Genomic DNA, 13,373 nt, shown 5'->3' on the forward strand with positions numbered 1-13,373 from the left:
TAATGTTAAACAAGCAAGGATTCCTAATCTGTAAACAAGAATAGCTATATTGTATTACAAAAGAACACATTTTAAACTCAATCCCATATGTTGAATAGTTCATAAATAAGTGTTTTACATATATTCATCAATATTGCTCAAATCTAGGGTTATATTTCATCTGCCTCTTGCTCATTGAAATACCTTTTAGATTTTTGCAATCACAGTATTGTTACTATATTATTGAAAACACTTTCAGTTATTATTAGGTTTAAGATGATCTGTTCAACCGAAAGATAAATCAGACTTTTCTAATTTAATTGAATCGCAGGACGACTTAATGAAAATAATTTTTTATTTAAGAATGAGGAAAGCAAGGCACTGCTGAGATTTAAACTCAGGATCTCCTGTTTACTAGACAGGCGCTTTAACCAGCTAAGCCACAGCACCCTCTTGAAAATGCTTTAAGGAACAGTTTGCCATATGGTGTTCAAGAGAAACTTGAGTTTTTCACTTTCATAATCATTTCTCAGTTCAGAAAACGCACTACTCAAATAGTTTAGACGAGGATACTGATCCTATTCATAAACACCTCATTGATATATTGCTTATCCTGTTCATAAATGTTTTAATTATGCCTTCTTTAAGAATGCATTACTTGATTTCAACTCTAGAATGATTTTTCAACTCTATTTTGCTCTTTGTCACTCTTTTTTCCCTTTTTCATTCAAAGCATTACTTTGAAAATCTTCACAATACCACGTTTTTTTGTTTTTCAATTTAAGATGACCCATTCTAATGTTCACAGAACAACACTTTTCTTTTTAAAATGTATTAAACATTTGCGTGATGAAAATTATTTTTACATGTAAGGACCAATAATAAGGTGCTGCTGAGATTTGAACTCAGGATTTCCTGTTTACGAGACAGGAGCTTTAACCACTTAGCCACAGCATCTACTTTAGTGATACAGAAGGGATCATTAATTTAGTATTGGTGATCAACTTCTGTGCCTGTGTTAAAGTGTCTTAATATGTATTCTAATGTTAAACAAGCAAGGATTCCTAATCTGTAAACAAGAATAGCTATGTTGTATTAAAAAAGAACACATTTTAAACTCAATCCCATATTTTGAATAGTTTATAAATAGGTGTTTTACATATATTCATCAATATTGCTCAAATCTAGGGTCATATTTCATCTGCCTCTTGCTCATTGAAATACCTTTTTGATTTTGCAATCACAGTATTGTTACTATAATATTGAAAACACTTTCAGTTTTTATTAGGTTTAAGATGATCTGTTCAACCAAAAGATAAATCAGACTTTTCTAATTGAATTGAATCGCAGGATGACTTAATGAAAATAATTTTTTATGTAAGAATGAGGAAAGCAAGGCACTGCTGAGATTTGAACTCAGGATCTACTGTTTACTAGACAGGCGCTTTAACCAGCTAAGCCACAGCACCCTCTTGAAAATGCTTTAAGGAACAGTTTGCCATATGGTGTTCAAGAGAAACCTGAGTTTTTCACTTTCATAATCATTTCTCAGTTCAGAAAACGCACTACTCAAATAGTTTAGACGAGGATACTGATCCTATTCATAAACACCTCATTGATATATTGCTTATCCTGTTCATAAATGTTTTAATTATGCCTTCTTTAAGAATGCATTACTTGAATTCAACTCTAGAATGATTTTTTATCTCTATTTTGCTCTTTGTCACTCTTTTTTCCCTTTTTCATTCAAAGCATTACTTTGAAAATCTTCACAATACCACGTTTTTTTGTTTTTCAATTTAAGATGACCCATTCTAATGTTCACAGAACAACACTTTTCTTTTTAAAATGTATTAAACATTTGTGTGCTGAAAATTATTTTTACATGTAAGGACCAATAATAAGGTGCTGCTGAGATTTGAACTCAGGATTTCCTGTTTACGAGACAGGTGCTTTAACCACTTAGCCACAGCACCTATTTAAGTGATACAGAAGGGATTATTAATTTAGTATTGGTGATCAAATTCTGTGCCTGTGTTAAAGTGTCTTAATATGTATTCTAATGTTAAACAAGCAAGGATTCCTAATCTGTAAACAAGAATAGCTATGTTGTATTACAAAAGAACACATTTTAAACTCAATCCCATATTTTGAATAGTTCATAAATAAGTGTTTTATATATATTCATCAATATTGCTCAAATCTAGGGTTATATTTCATCATCTGCCTCTTGCTCATTGAAATACCTTTTTGATTTTTGCAATCACAGTATTGTTACTATAATATTGAAAACACTTTCAGTTTTTATTAGGTTTAAGAGGATCTGTTCAACCGAAAGATAAATCAGACTTTTCTAATTTAATTGAATCGCAGGACGACTTAATGAAAATAATTTTTTTATTTAAGAATGAGGAAAGCAAGGCACAGCTGAGATTTGAACTCAGGATCTCCTGTTTACTAGACAGGCGCTTTAACCAGCTAAGCCACAGCACCCTCTTGAAAATGCTTTAAGGAACAGTTTGCCATATGGTGTTCAAGAGAAACCTGAGTTTTTCACTTACATAATCATTTCTCAGTTCAGAAAACGCACTACTCAAATAGTTTAGACGAGGATACTGATCCTATTCATAAACACCTCATTGATATATTGCTTATCCTGTTCATAAATGTTTTAATTATGCCTTCTTTAAGAATGCATTACTTGAATTCAACTCTAGAATGATTTTTTATGTCTATTTTTCTCTTTGTCACTCTTTTTCCCTTTTTCATTCAAAGCATTACTTTGAAAATCTTCACAATACCACGTTTTTTAGTTTTTCAATTTAAGATGACCCATTCTAATGTTCACAGAACAACACTTTTCTTTTTAAAACGTATTAAACATTTGCGTGATGAAAATTATTTTTACATGTAAGGACCAATAATAAGGTGCTGCTGACATTTGAACTCAGGATTTCCTGTTTACGAGACAGGCGCTTTAACCACTTAGCAACAGCACCTATTTTAGTGATACAGAAGGGATCATTAATTTAGTATTGGTGATCAAATTCTGTGCCTGTGTTAAAGTGTCTTAATATGTATTCTAATGTTAAACAAGCAAGGATTCCTAATCTGTAAACAGGAATAGCTATGTTGTATTACAAAATAACACATTTTAAACTCAATCCCATATTTTGAATAGTTCATAAATAAGTGTTTTACATATATTCATCAATATTGCTCAAATCTGGGGTTATATTTCATCTGCCTCTTGCTCATTGAAATACCTTTTTGATTTTGCAATCACAGTATTGTTACTATAATATTGAAAACACTTTCAGTTTTTATTAGGTTTAAGATGATCTGTTCAACCGAAAGATAAATCAGACTTTTCTAATTGAATTGAATCGCAGGACGACTTAATGAAAATAGTTTTTTATATAAGAATGAGGAAAGCAAGGCACTGCTGAGATTTGAACTCAGGATCTCCTGTTTACTAGACAGGCGCTTTAAAGATCTAAGCCACAGCACCCTCTTGAAAATGTTTTAAGGAACAGTTTGCCATATGGTGTTCAAGAAAATCCTGAGTTTTTCACTTTCATAATCATTTCTCAGTTCAGAAAACGCTCTACTCAACTACTTTAGACGAGGATACTGATCCTATTCATAAACACCTCATTGATATATTGCTTATCTTGTTCATAAATGTTTTAATCATGCCTTCTTTAAGAATGCATTACTTGAATTCAACTCTAGAATGATTTGTTATCTCTATTTTGCTCTTTGTCACTCTTTTTTCCCTTTTTCATTCAAAACATTACTTTGAAAATCTTCACAACACCACGTTTTTTTGTTTTTCAATTTAAGATGACCCATTCTAATGTTCACAGAACAGTACTTTTCTTTTTAAAACGTATTAAACATTTGCGTGATGAAAATTATTTTTACATGTAAGGACCAATAATAAGGTGCTGCTGATATTTGAACTCAGGATTTCCTGTTTACGAGACAGGCGCTTTAACCACTTAGCAACAGCACCTATTTTAGTGATACAGAAGGGATCATTAATTTAGTATTGGTGATCAAATTCTGTGCCTGTGTTAAAGTGTCTTAATATGTATTCTAATGTTAAACAAGCAAGGATTCCTAATCTGTAAACAAGAATAGCTATGTTGTATTACAAAAGAACACATTTTAAACTCAATCCCATATTTTGAATAGTTCATAAATAAGTGTTTTACATATGTTCATCAATATTGCTCAAATCTAGGGTTATATTTCATCTGCCTCTTGCTCATTGAAATACCTTTTTGATTTTTGCAATCACAGTATTGTTACTATATTATTGAAAACACTTTCAGTTTTTAATAGGTTTAAGATGATCTGTTCAACCGAAAAATAAATCAGACTTTTCTAATTTAATTGAATCGCAGGACGACTTAATGAAAATAATTTTGTATTTAAGAATGAGGAAAGCAAGGCACTGCTGAGATTTGAACTCAGGATCTCCTGTTTACTAGACAGGCGCTTTAAACAGCTAAGCCACAGCACCCTCTAGAAAAAGTTTTAAGGAACAGTTTGCCATATGGTGTTCAAGAGAAACCTGAGTTTTTCACTTTCATAATCATTTCTCAGTTCAGAAAACGCACTACTCAAATAGTTTAGACGAGGATACTGATCCTATTGATAAACACCTCATTGATATATTGCTTATCCTGTTTATAAATGTTTTAATTATGCCTTCTTTAAGAATGCATTACTTGAATTCAACTCTAGAATGATTTTTTATCTCTATTTTGCTCTTTGTCAATGTTTTTTCCCTTTTTCATTCAAAGCATTACTTTGAAAATCTTCACAATACCATGTTTTTTTGTTTTTCAATTTAAGATGACCCATTCTAATGTTCACAGAACAATACTTTTCTTTTTAAAATGTTTTAAACATTTGCGTAATGAAAATCATTTTTACATGTAAGGACCAATAATAAGGTGCTGCTGAGATTTGAACTCAGGAATTCCTGTTTACGAGACAGGCGCTTTAACCACTTAGCCACAGCACCTACTTTAGAGATATAGAAGGGATCATTAATTTAGTATTGGTGATCAAATTCTGTGCCTGTGTTAAAGTGTCTTAATATGTATTCTAATGTTAAAAAAGCAAGGATTCCTAATCTGTAAACAAGAATAGCTATGTTGTATTAAAAAAGAACACATTTTAAACTCAATCCCATATTTTGAATAGTTCATGAATAAGTGTTTTATATATATTCATCAATATTGCTCAAATCTAGGGTTATATTTAATCTGCCTCTTGCTCATTGAAATACCTTTTTGATTTTGCAATCACAGTATTGTTACTATAATATTGAAAACACTTTCAGTTTTTATTAGGTTTAAGATGATCTGTTCAACCGATAGATAAATCAGACTTTTCTAATTTAATTGAATCGCAGGACGAATTAATGAAAATAGTTTTTTATTTAAGAATGAGGAAAGCAAGGCACTGCTGAGATTTGAGCTCAGGATCTCCTATTTACTAGACAGGCGCTTTAACCAGCTAAGCCACAGCACCCTCTTGAAAATGCTTTAAGGAACAGTTTGCCATATGGTGTTCAAGAGAAACCTGAGTTTTTCACTTTCATAATCATTTCTCAGTTCAGAAAACGCACTACTCAAATAGTTTAGACGAGGATACTGATCCTATTCATAAACACCTCATTGATATATTGCTTATCCCGTTCATAAATGTTTTAATTATGCCTTCTTTAAGAATGCATTACTTGATTTCAACTCTAGAATGATTTTTTATCTCTATTTTGCTCTTTGTCCCTCTTTTTTCCCTTTTTCATTCAAAGCATTACTTTGAAAATCTTCACAATACCACGTTTTTTTGTTTTTCAATTTAAGATGACCCATTCTAATGTTCACAGAACAACACTTTTCTTTTTAAAATGTATTAAACATTTGCGTGATGAAAATTATTTTTACATGTAAGGACCAATAATAAGGTGCTGCTGAGATTTGAACTCAGGATTTCCTGTTTACGAGACAGGCGCTTTAACCACTTAGCCACAGCACCTATTTTAGTGATACAGAAGGGATGATTAATTTAGTATTGGTGATCAAATTCTGTGCCTGTGTTAAAGTGTCTTAATATGTATTCTAATGTTAAACAAGCAAGGATTCCTAATCTGTAAACAAGAATAGCTATGTTGTATTACAAAAGAACACATTTTAAACTCAATCCCATATTTTGAATAGTTCATAAGTAAGTGTTTTACATATATTCATCAATATTGCTCAAATCTAGGGTTATATTTCATCTGCCTCTTGCTCATTGAAATACCTTTTTGATTTTTGCAATCAGAGTATTGTTACTATAATATTGAAAACACTTTCAGTTTTTATTAGGTTTAAAAGGATCTGTTCAACCGAAAGATAAATCAGACTTTTCTAATTTGATTGAATCGCAGGACGACTTAATGAAAATAATTTTTTTATTTAAGAATGAGGAAAGCAGGGCACTGCTGAGATTTGAACACAGGATCTCCTGTTTACTAGACAGGCGCTTTAACCAGCTAAGCCACAGCACGCTCTTGAAAATGCTTTAAGGAACAGTTTGCCATATGGTGTTCAAGAGAAACCTGAGTTTTTTACTTTCATAATCATTTCTCAGTTCAGAAAACGCACTACTCAAATAGTTTAGACGAGGATACTGATCCTATTCATAAACACCTCATTGATATATTGCTTATCCTGTTCATAAATGTTTTAATTATGCCTTCTTTAAGAATGCATTACTTGAATTCAACTCTAGAATGATTTTTTATGTTTATTTTTCTCTTTGTCACTCTTTTTTCCCTTTTTCATTCAAAGCATTACTTTGAAAATCTTCACAATACCACGTTTTTTAGTTTTTCAATTTAAGATGACCCATTCTAATGTTCACAGAACAACAATTTTCTTTTTAAAATGTATTAAACATTTGCGTGATGAGAATTATTTTTACATGTAAGGACCAATAATAAGGTGCTGCTGAGATTTGAACTCAGGATTTCCTGTTTACGAGACAGGCGCTTTAACCACTTAACCACAGCAGCTATTTTAGTGATACAGAACGGATCATTAATTTAGTATTGGTGATCAAATTCTGTGCCTGTGTTAAAGTGTCTTAATATGTATTCTAATGTTAAACAAGCAAGGATTTCTAATCTGTAAACAAGAATAGCTATGTTGTATTACAAAAGAACACATTTTAAACTCAATCCCATATTTTGAATAGTTCATAAATAAGTGTTGTACATATATTCATCAATATTGCTCAAATCTAGGGTTATATTTCATCTGCCTCTTGCTCATTGAAATACCTTTCTGATTTTTGCAATCACAGTATTGTTACTATAATATTGAAAACACTTTCAGTTTTTATTAGGTTTAAGATGATCTGTTCAACCGAAAGATAAATCAGACTTATCTAATTGAATTGAATCGCAGGATGACTTAATGAAAATAGTTTTTTATTTAAGAATGCGGAAAGCAAGGCACCTCTGAGATTTGAACGCAGGATCTCCGGTTTACTAGACAGGCGCTTTAACCAGCTAAGCCACAGCACCCTCTTGAAAATGCTTTAAGGAACAGTTTGCCATATGGTGTTCAAGAGAATCCTGAGTTTTTCACTTTCATAATCATTTCTCAGTTCAGAAAACGCTCTACTCAACTACTTTAGACGAGGATACTGATCCTATTCATAAACACCTCATTGATATATTGCTTATCTTGTTCATAATGTTTTAATCATGCCTTCTTTAAGAATGCATTACTTGAATTCAACTCTAGAATGATTTTTTATCTCTATTTTGCTCTTTGTCACTTTTTTCTCCCTTTTTCATTCAAAGCATTACTTTGAAAATCTTCACAATAACACGTTTTTTTGTTTTTCAATTTAAGATGACCCATTCTAATGTTCACAGAACAACACTTTTCTTTTTAAAATGTATTAAACATTTGCGTGATGAAAATTATTTTTACATGTAAGGACCAATAATAAGGTGCTGCTGAGATTTGAACTCAGGATTTCCTGTTTACGAGACAGGCACTTTAACCACTTTGCCACAGCACCTAGTTTAGTGATACAGAAGGGATCATTAATTTAGTATTGGTGATCAAATTCTGTGCCTGTGTTAAAGTGCCTTAATATGTATTCTAATGTTAAACAAGCAAGGATTCCTAATCTGTAAACAAGAATAGCTATGTTGTATTACAAAAGAACACATTTTAAACTCAATCCCATATTTTGAATAGTTCATAAATAAGTGTTTTACATATATTCATCAATATTGCTCAAATCTGGGGTTATATTTAATCTGCCTCTTGCTCATTGAAATACCTTTTTGATTTTGCAATCACAGTATTGTTACTATAATATTGAAAACACTTTCAGTTTTTTTGAGGTTTAAGATGATCTGTTCAACCGAAAGATAAATCAGACTTTTCTAATTTAATTGAATCGCAGGACGACTTAATGAAAATAGTTTTTTATATAAGAATGAGGAAAGCAAGGCACTGCTGAGATTTGAACTCATGATCTCCTGTTTACTAGACAGGCGCTTTAAATATCTAAGCCACAGCACCCTCTTGAAAATGCTTTAAGGAACAGTTTGCCATATGGTGTTCAAGAGAATCCTGAGTTTTTCACTTTCATAATCATTTCTCAGTTCAGAAAACGCTCTACTCAACTACTTTAGACGAGGATACTGATCCTATTCATAAACACCTCATTGATATATTGCTTATCTTGTTCATAAATGTTTTAATCATGCCTTCTTTAAGAATGCATTACTTGAATTCAACTCTAGAATGATTTTTTATCTCTATTTTGCTCTTTGTCACTCTTTTTTCCCTTTTTCATTCAAAACATTACTTTGAAAATCTTCACAACACCACGTTTTTTTGTTTTTCAATTTAAGATGACCCATTCTAATGTTCACAGAACAGTACTTTTCTTTTTAAAACGTATTAAACATTTGCGTGATGAAAATTATTTTTACATGTAAGGACCAATAATAAGGTGCTGCTGACATTTGAACTCAGGATTTCCTGTTTACGAGACAGGCGCTTTAACCACTTAGCAACAGCACCTATTTTAGTGATACAGAAGGGATCATTAATTTAGTATTGGTGATCAAATTCTGTGCCTGTGTTAAAGTGTCTTAATATGTATTCTAATGTTAAACAAGCAAGGATTCCTAATCTGTAAACAAGAATAGCTATGTTGTATTACAAAAGAACACATTTTAAACTCAATCCCATATTTTGAATAGTTCATAAATAAGTGTTTTACATATGTTCATCAATATTGCTCAAATCTAGGGTTATATTTCATTTGCCTCTTGCTCATTGAAATACCTTTTTGATTTTTGCAATCACAGTATTGTTACTATAATATTGAAAACACTTTCAGTTTTTAATAGGTTTAAGATGATCTGTTCAACCGAAAAATAAATCAGACTTTTCTAATTTAATTGAATCGCAGGACGACTTAATGAAAATAATTTTTTATTTAAGAATGAGGAAAGCAAGGCACTGCTGAGATTTGAACTCAGGATCTCCTGTTTACTAGACAGGCGCTTTAACCAGCTAAGCCACAGCACCCTCTTGAAAAAGTTTTAAGGAACAGTTTGACATATGGTGTTCAAGAGAAACCTGAGTTTTTCACTTTCATAATCATTTCTCAGTTCAGAAAACGCACTACTCAAATAGTTTAGACGAGGATACTGATCCTATTGATAAACACCTCATTGATATATTGCTTATCCTGTTCATAAATGTTTTAATTATGCCTTCTTTAAGAATGCATTACTTGAATTCAACTCTAGAATGATTTTTTATCTCTATTTTGCTCTTTGTCACTCTTTTTTCCCTTTTTCATTCAAAGCATTACTTTGAAAATCTTCACAATACCATGTTTTTTTGTTTTTCAATTTAAGATGACCCATTCTAATGTTCACAGAACAACACTTTTCTTTTTAAATGTATTAAACATTTGCGTGATGAAAATTATTTTTACATGTAAGGACCAATAATAAGGTGCTGCTGAGATTTGAACTCAGGATTTCCTGTTTACGAGACAGGCATTTTAACCAGTTAGCCACAGCACCTATTTTAGTGATACAGAAGGGATCATTAATTTAGTATTGGTGATCAAATTCTGTGCCTGTGTTAAAGTGTCTTAATATGTATTCTAATGTTAAACAAGCAAGGATTCCTAATCTGTAAACAAGAATAGCTATGTTGTATTACAAAAGAACACATTTTAAACTCAATCCCATATTTTGAATAATTCATAAATAAGTGTTTTACATATATTCATCCATATTGCTCAAATCTGGGGTTATATTTCATCTGCCTCTTGCTCATTGAAATACCTTTTTGATTTTGCAATCACAGTATTGTTACTATAATATTGAAAACACTTTCAGTTTTTTTTAGGTTTAAGATGATCTGTTCAACCGAAAGATAAATCAGACTTTTCTAATTGAATTGAATCGCAGGACGACTTAATGAAAGTAGTGTTTTATATAAGAATGAGGAAAGCAAGGCACTGCTGAGATTTGAACTCAGGATCTCCTGTTTAGTAGATAGGCGCTTTAAAGATCTAAGCCACAGCACCCTCTTGAAAATGCTTTAAGGAACAGTTTGCCATATGGTGTTCAAGAGAATCCTGAGTTTTTCACTTTCATAATCATTTCTCAGTTCAGAAAACGCTCTACTCAACTACTTTAGACGAGGATACTGATCCTATTCATAAACACCTCATTGATATATTGCTTATCTTGTTCATAAATGTTTTAATCATGCCTTCTTTAAGAATGCATTACTTGAATTCAACTCTAGAATGATTTTTTATCTCTATTTTGCTCTTTGTCACTCTTTTTTCCCTTTTTCATTCAAAACATTACTTTGAAAATCTTCACAACACCACGTTTTTTTGTTTTTCAATTTAAGATGACCCATTCTAATGTTCACAGAACAGTACTTTTCTTTTTAAAACGTATTAAACATTTGCGTGATGAAAATTATTTTTACATGTAAGGACCAATAATAAGGTGCTGCTGACATTTGAACTCAGGATTTCCTGTTTACGAGACAGGCGCTTTAACCACTTAGCAACAGCACCTATTTTAGTGATACAGAAGGGATCATTAATTTAGTATTGGTGATCAAATTCTGTGCCTGTGTTAAAGTATCTTAATATGTATTCTAATGTTAAACAAGCAAGGATTCCTAATCTGTAAACAAGAATAGCTATGTTGTATTACAAAAGAACACATTTTAAACTCAATCCCATATTTTGAATAGTTCATAAATAAGTGTTTTACATATGTTCATCAATATTGCTCAAATCTAGGGTTATATTTCATTTGCCTCTTGCTCATTGAAATACCTTTTTGATTTTTGCAATCACAGTATTGTTACTATAATATTGAAAACACTTTCAGTTTTTAATAGGTTTAAGATGATCTGTTCAACCGAAAAATAAATCAGACTTTTCTAATTTAATTGAATCGCAGGACGACTTAATGAAAATAATTTTTTATTTAAGAATGAGGAAAGCAAGGCACTGCTGAGATTTGAACTCAGGATCTCCTGTTTACTAGACAGGCGCTTTAACCAGCTAAGCCACAGCACCCTCTTGAAAAACTTTTAAGGAACAGTTTGACATATGGTGTTCAAGAGAAACCTGAGTTTTTCACTTTCATAATCATTTCTCAGTTCAGAAAACGCACTACTCAAATAGTTTAGACGAGGATACTGATCCTATTGATAAACACCTCATTGATATATTGCTTATCCTGTTCATAAATGTTTTAATTATGCCTTCTTTAAGAATGCATTACTTGAATTCAACTCTAGAATGATTTTTTATCTCTATTTTGCTCTTTGTCACTCTTTTTTCCCTTTTTCATTCAAAGCATTACTTTGAAAATCTTCACAATACCATGTTTTTTTGTTTTTCAATTTAAGATGACCCATTCTAATGTTCACAGAACAACACTTTTCTTTTTAAAATGTATTAAACATTTGCGTGCTGAATATTATTTTTACATGTAAGGACCAATAATAAGGTGCTGCTGAGATTTGAACTCAGGATTTCCTGGTTACGAGACAGGTGCTTTAACCACTTAGCCACAGCACCTATTTTAGTGATACAGAAGGGATCATTAATTTAGTATTGGTGATCAAATTCTGTGCCTGTGTTAAAATGTCTTAATAAGTATTCTAATGTTAAACAAGCAAGGATTCCTAATCTGTAAACAAGAATAGCTATGTTGTATTAAAAAAGAACACATTTTAAACTCAATCCCATATTTTGAATAGTTCATAAATAAGTGTTTTACATATATTCATCAATATTGCTAAAATCTAGGGTTATATTTAATCTGCCTCTTGCTCATTGAAATACCTTTTTGATTTTTGCAATCACAGTATTGTTACTATAATATTGAAAACACTTTCAGTTTTTATTAGGTTTATGATGATCTGTTCAACCGAAAAATAAATCAGACTTTTCTAATTTAATTGAATCGCAGGACGAATTAATGAAAATAGTTTTTTATTTAAGAATGCGGAAAGCAAGGCACCTCTGAGATTTGAACTCAGGATCTCATGTTTACTAGACAGGCGCTTTAACCAGCTAAGCCACAGCACCCTCTTGAAAATGCTTTAAGGAACAGTTTCCCATATGGTGTTCAAGAGAATCCTGAGTTTTTCACTTTCATAATCATTTCTCAGTTCAGAAAACGCTCTACTCAACTACTTTAGACGAGGATACTGATCCTATTCATAAACACCTCATTGATATATTGCTTATCTTGTTCATAAATGTTTTAATCATGCCTTCTTTAAGAATGCATTACTTGAATTCAACTCTAGAATGATTTTTTATCTCTATTTTGCTCTTTGTCACTCTTTTTTCCCTTTTTCATTCAAAACAGTACTTTGAAAATCTTCACAATACCACGTTTTTTTGTTTTTCAATTTAAGATGACCCATTCTAATGTTCACAGAACAACACTTTTCTTTTTAAATGTATTAAACATTTGCGTGATGAAAATTATTTTTACATGTAAGGACCAATAATAAGGTGCTGCTGAGATTTGAACTTAGGATTTCCTGTTTACGAGACAGGCGCTTTAACCACTTAGCCACAGCACCTATTTTAGTGATACAGAAGGGATCATTAATTTAGTATTGGTGATCAAATTCTGTGCCTGTGTTAAAGTGTCTTAATATGTATTCTAATGTTAAACAAGCAAGGATTCCTAATCTGTAAACAAGAATAGCTATGTTGTATTACAAAAGAACACATTTTAAACTCAATCCCATATTTTGAATAGTTCATAAATAAGTGTTTTT

General features: G+C 31.4%; 8 non-coding genes across 8 annotated transcripts; all 8 read right to left on the reverse strand.

The window, feature by feature from the left end:
* Window positions 1–1,882: 1,882 nt before the first annotated feature.
* Window positions 1,883–1,955, reverse strand: TRNAT-CGU (transfer RNA threonine (anticodon CGU)). The gene has a single exon. It is a non-coding gene; the product is annotated as a tRNA-Thr (tRNA).
* A 443-nt stretch (window positions 1,956–2,398) lies between these two features.
* Window positions 2,399–2,472, reverse strand: TRNAT-AGU (transfer RNA threonine (anticodon AGU)). The gene has a single exon. It is a non-coding gene; the product is annotated as a tRNA-Thr (tRNA).
* Window positions 2,473–4,944: 2,472 nt separating this feature from the next.
* Window positions 4,945–5,017, reverse strand: TRNAT-CGU (transfer RNA threonine (anticodon CGU)). Its single transcript has one exon. It is a non-coding gene; the product is annotated as a tRNA-Thr (tRNA).
* Window positions 5,018–5,963: 946 nt separating this feature from the next.
* On the reverse strand, window positions 5,964–6,036 carry TRNAT-CGU (transfer RNA threonine (anticodon CGU)). The gene has a single exon. It is a non-coding gene; the product is annotated as a tRNA-Thr (tRNA).
* Window positions 6,037–9,534: 3,498 nt separating this feature from the next.
* Window positions 9,535–9,608, reverse strand: TRNAT-AGU (transfer RNA threonine (anticodon AGU)). The gene has a single exon. It is a non-coding gene; the product is annotated as a tRNA-Thr (tRNA).
* A 1,964-nt stretch (window positions 9,609–11,572) lies between these two features.
* On the reverse strand, window positions 11,573–11,646 carry TRNAT-AGU (transfer RNA threonine (anticodon AGU)). The gene has a single exon. It is a non-coding gene; the product is annotated as a tRNA-Thr (tRNA).
* A 434-nt stretch (window positions 11,647–12,080) lies between these two features.
* On the reverse strand, window positions 12,081–12,153 carry TRNAT-CGU (transfer RNA threonine (anticodon CGU)). The gene has a single exon. It is a non-coding gene; the product is annotated as a tRNA-Thr (tRNA).
* Window positions 12,154–13,099: 946 nt separating this feature from the next.
* Window positions 13,100–13,172, reverse strand: TRNAT-CGU (transfer RNA threonine (anticodon CGU)). Its single transcript has one exon. It is a non-coding gene; the product is annotated as a tRNA-Thr (tRNA).
* Window positions 13,173–13,373: the final 201 nt, after the last annotated feature.

Source organism: Triturus cristatus, chromosome 8 (genome assembly GCF_964204655.1).
Source record: "Triturus cristatus chromosome 8, aTriCri1.1, whole genome shotgun sequence".
Lineage (NCBI taxonomy): Eukaryota > Metazoa > Chordata > Amphibia > Caudata > Salamandridae > Triturus > Triturus cristatus.